This window comes from Gadus chalcogrammus, chromosome 2 (assembly GCF_026213295.1).
Source record: "Gadus chalcogrammus isolate NIFS_2021 chromosome 2, NIFS_Gcha_1.0, whole genome shotgun sequence".
NCBI lineage: Eukaryota > Metazoa > Chordata > Actinopteri > Gadiformes > Gadidae > Gadus > Gadus chalcogrammus.
The window spans coordinates 10,014,125-10,019,095 of NC_079413.1; the positions used below are offsets into that span (position 1 = coordinate 10,014,125).

Here is a 4,971-nt window from a genome sequence, read left to right on the forward strand (position 1 = left end):
AAAACAGGCCCGCCCAGTTTCCCCACGGATAGACGGCTCGAGGTAGCGTGGCTCCAGACCATTCTACTTGCTGTAGTTTGGTCTGGCTTTGCGAGACTATCAAATGTGTGACGCATGGCCATGGATCCCTGGCCTCAAATTCCGACAAAAGATGTGTACCTTTTGCGTTGATTTTCGCCGTGGGGGTCCGTCAGACAATCATGTTAATGCCTCACCGTCGGATACACGAAAGGAAATCAATGTCCATCAACGGTGATGCCGTCACGTTATGCAACTATTGATTTGTTTGACATGATCTAAAAAAAATATATGCAGACCATCAGAGCCATCTACCTTAAACAGAAGAGGATTACGGCCACACATGAAAAAAAATAATCTGACTTTATTCTCAGAATTCTGAGAAAAAAGTCAGAATTCTGACTTCAATCTCAGAATACCGACATTAATCTCAGAACTCCGGGTACCTGTAAGGACCAACCTCTGTGGGAGAGACACTTTGCTTCATGCAGTAGCAGGAAACCACACGCAGAGTAGCCAGTAGCCCTAGCCTACTTGTGCCGAGATGTATTCCTTTAGCGACTTCTTGCGGGTTCGAGTGGTTCCAGAAGAAGCCATTTCGTTAATGGAAGACCAAAAGTTGAGTGAAACTGGAACATGTGTTGTTTTGGTGCCAATTTCACTCACCTTTTGGTCTCCCATTAACAAACCGGTTAATGGTACCCGTAGTTCTGACTTTAAAGTCAGAATTCTGAGAACAAAGTGTGGCCCTCATCCTCTTCCCTAACCTTAGGTTACTTTAATCTTTCACAATTGTATTCAGCTCTGGTATAGGTAACGTAAGGTAAAACAAATCATAATAATGATGATGATGATGATGATGTAATAATAACTATATCATTGAATATTCTCACTTTGTGTATCTCTGTTGGCCAATCAAGTCCATCATCAGCGATGCCGTCAATGTATGCGCCAGGATCATTGCGCTTCTGGACTCAGCTGTAAGTACAGCTCTGACTTTGGCTTACAAAAATGCGAATTAGAAAATGACACATGAAAAATTATCGAGTTATGTTTTGTTTGTTGACAATCTCTAAAGTGAACTGTTAAATATACATGGGATAGAGATGGATATAAGTGGTCTAGCTGCTCAATCAATTCTGCTCAAATTAAGATAGCATTTAAGGAAATAATCGATTTTATAATAATCAAATCTTGTGTGTGTGTGTTATTTTCTGTGTGCCAGCCTTTTTGCCTCTGAAATCTCTTCATCTGTTCTTTGTTAAAAAATATAGTGTGTGTGTGTGTGTGTGTGTGTGTGTGTGTGTGTGTGTGTGTGTGTGTGTGTGTGTGTGTGTGTGTGTGTGTGTGTGTGTGTGTGTTGTGTAAATTTCATCATGGCTCGAAAGAAGTTTAGGCCCTGCCCCTCCTGCCAAGAACCTAACCAGGTGAGGGAAAAGTGGAATAGAGCATTAGACCTATGTCCAATGTTCTAATATGTGGTTTAATGTTATACATTTCTCATTAGTAGGTCACGTGGACACTAAAGTATGCTGCTACTAAAGGACTTTGTATGATATCTGTATTGTGTTCCAAAAAAGGGATAATGTAAGATGTCTGGATTGATATAAATTTGATTGCTTGTTTTGCACCAAACGCCATAGGCATCATTGATTACAGTAGCCTGGGTGTCTCATAGCTCTGCCACTTTCACTGTATGATTATCAATCCTTTGCCATGAACTGTTGTGTAATTACTTAAACTCTGGATAATCCTGTGTCAATCCAGAGACGCATATTCTGAATTGCATTGTGCTTCATTTTTGCCTCTTTCCTGTATACAGCCAAATTAAAAACTGTATCTTGATTGTACTTCTTCTGTGACTGTGGATCTGATGTCTCACTTTGGTGTACTTTTACCAACCCAGGTGAGCCTATGAACCTGCAGCTGTTGTTTCACAGCTCTCTCAAACAAAATAAAAATAACGGCCAAAACGGTGTCCCTGGACAGGAAGTGGGCAGAAGGGGTATAAAACTTAATATTTCATTAAGCATTAATGATTTGCTTCACTTACATTAATATGTGATAGGGCAAGGACCTAATTTTACAAAAAGAAGTGTAATCTGTTAGTGAATAAATTTGAGGTAGGCATAGATGGCATTGGTGTAACAAATGATTTATATTTCTTTGACATTTGACTGACATGCATGGAATAGACTTTATTTTTGACCAGGCTCTCATGTACATTTATTTACCTATACAACCGGCTACGTTGTAAATAAAACGTATGCGTGCTACTGAACTCTGTTTCTGCTAAAGGCAGATCACAGAATTCAGACCCAGTCACTATAAAGCCATTCTTGCATTATTATGTAAGTAGATCACATGCTCCAAAATAGGTCAAAGTATCTGGAGGAACGCTTTTCCCTCGCTTACTGTGACACCACCTTCTACAGGCCACAGCAAACACACATCACACCGGGACCCGTTTAGAGGCATAGAAAGAAAAAAAGGAAAAAATACAGAGAAACATGAGAAAGGAATTCAGAAATGTTTTTATGTTTTCAATTGTCCGACCAATAAAGCCGCAATAGATGAGTTACATCATTTAATCTCCCTCTTTTAAATCAGTAACCTAAAGATAACTATTAAGCGTTCCATATTCTTGAATTCATGCAAGCTGGCGTATTTTTAGGTAGAAGAGGAGGAGGAGGAGCGCTGTTTGAACCCGTTAGCGGAGGACAGGGCTGAGCAGGCAGGACCATAAAGCATCCCCACAGGCCTAAAAAAGCCTCTTGAAAAGCAGAAGTGAAACTTGGTCGCTTCAGTGGTGCATTAAAGACACCAGGTGCGAGACTAAATATGGCAGCAAGGGAAATATGCTTCACATTTTAATATCAAGAATGATTTACATTACTGACTTTGGTGGTTTTGGATTTTCTGGACCGTTGCCCACAAACGTTTTTAAACTTGTACTGGTTAATTTTCCCCCAAAAAAGTTTTGACTAAAACAATTGTTGGTACTTAAAGATTTCCTAATTTTACTAAAATAACAAATAAGTTCCAGTCATAAGCAATGTAGGCAAGTCGTTTGCCATAGCGTCAGTAAGGGTGTGTTTAAACGCTGTTTTGGGGGCCCGGTGCACGCCAGGGGGCCCCCAAATCACATGGCTGTAACAAGGTCCATTGCTACACATCACCTTGATGGCTGCTACACTCCATCTAGGTGACTTTTATTGGGCACCTCGGCAATGATGCAGTGTGATCGTGGTGTAAGATTCCATTTTATTATATAAGTTACGGTGAATGAACATCACAATGGTGCACCCCCCCATCCAAAATACTACACATAAACTCAACCAGGGTTACGCTACCCAACTCAATCAACTGACTCTTTTCAGGTTTACCATATCGAAAAAAAAAAAAAAAAAGAAACAGTCCCAAAACCTCCCCAGGGTGACCGCCAACCCACCCTCCCCTCCTTCATTGAGACGACGAGAGGCATGGGCTGCTGCCTTGACTGGTCGAGTTCTCGGTGGACGTTGCAGGGCTGTCTGGACGGGCAGAGTTAAGGTTCAACTGGGTGTTGGTGGTAGCTTCACGAGGGCCGGAAACAGCATGCGGGAGGACCACCTTCTCCCAGGGCAAAAGGGCCTTACCCCAACTCCCTCATGGAGCATGGGGTCCTGGGCTGACGTACAGGCTGGCAGAAATGTGGTATGGCCTGGGCTGCTCCAGGCTGATTTCAAGGGAGGCTAGCCACAGACGTTTGCCTGTTGCTGTTGCTGTTGCTGTTGCGGTTGCGGTTGCTGTTGCTGCCTCCTCCGTTGGACTGCACTGTTGGGGGAAAAAGGCTGGTGCTGGGTGGTGGCTGTCAGGAGATTGCTGGTTAAACCTGTGCACACTGATTACTCAATGTTCAACAGGTGTGCAGCCTCACACGCACACCGACCCATTCTCGGCCAGGTGAGGCTGCTTGAACCAGCCATCAACCACACACACAACCACACATAAACAGTGGCATTTAACTTTCTTTTGCTCCGTATTTGTGAGACCAATCATGTTGCTAGGGGCATATATCTTTAAGCTCCTAATTGGCGAACACAAACTTGGAAAGATTCAAATCAATACTGTACAGACTGTCCACTGTAGAAATACACTTATTAGATTAGAACTTCACTATAAAGTCTCCCTAACGGGAAACAAGCCGAAAAAACCACTCTCACTTTTTGGTTTCCAGCTGAGGCTCTATGCAGTCTATCTATAATAAGAGCCGCCCCTCCCTATACACAAATTAAGCGGCCGCATAGGGCCCCCGACCGCCAGGGGGCCCCCAAGAGCGCTGTAATTTATCCTTTCCTTTTTTTATACACAAAGCAATTTAATTAACAAGAAATTAAACATTATAAACATACAGCTCATATTCATGATAACCTAAAATGACCTTATTCCGACTGACCTGGCAACCCTAAACATGTTGTTAATGTAATGCTCGGTGTTGCTGAGAGGGGAACAAACAAGGAACATGATGTTTGATTCAGCGCAGGCGCTTGCTTGACTGATCCCAAACTGGCAACCGCGATGACGACGATACGGTTCATGACAAAGCTAAACAAAGCTCGCTATCTTTGTCCGACATTGCCTCTCTCCCGCTCTTTCCCCATGGGCCAGTTCTAGCCCTTTAAAATAAAAGTTCCCATAGCTAAAGGAGCGTTGCCCTGTTAATTGACTATACTAAACATCCCTGAAGACACATATTCAATGATTTACCTTTACTTTGCTTAGCAGTTTTTCACCCCACTAGACGTTGCATTTTAACAATGTGTGATGAATGGACAACAAACAATGGAAAAGTTTCAGAACATTTTCTTTTTAATTACTTGAAATAACTTATATGCATACATAAACATACATAAACAACCTCCATGCATAAATTGAAGATGCTCAAGAATATTTTCATGAAATTAACTCTTA

At 42.1% G+C, this 4,971-nt stretch overlaps 1 long non-coding RNA gene across 1 annotated transcript; it reads left to right on the top strand.

The window, feature by feature from the left end:
- Positions 1–898: 898 nt before the first annotated feature.
- On the top strand, positions 899–1,609 carry LOC130402765 (uncharacterized). The gene is made up of 3 exons (XR_008904038.1): positions 899–998; positions 1,407–1,445; positions 1,599–1,609. It is a non-coding gene; the product is annotated as an uncharacterized LOC130402765 (long non-coding RNA).
- The last annotated feature ends 3,362 nt before the right edge of the window (positions 1,610–4,971 follow it).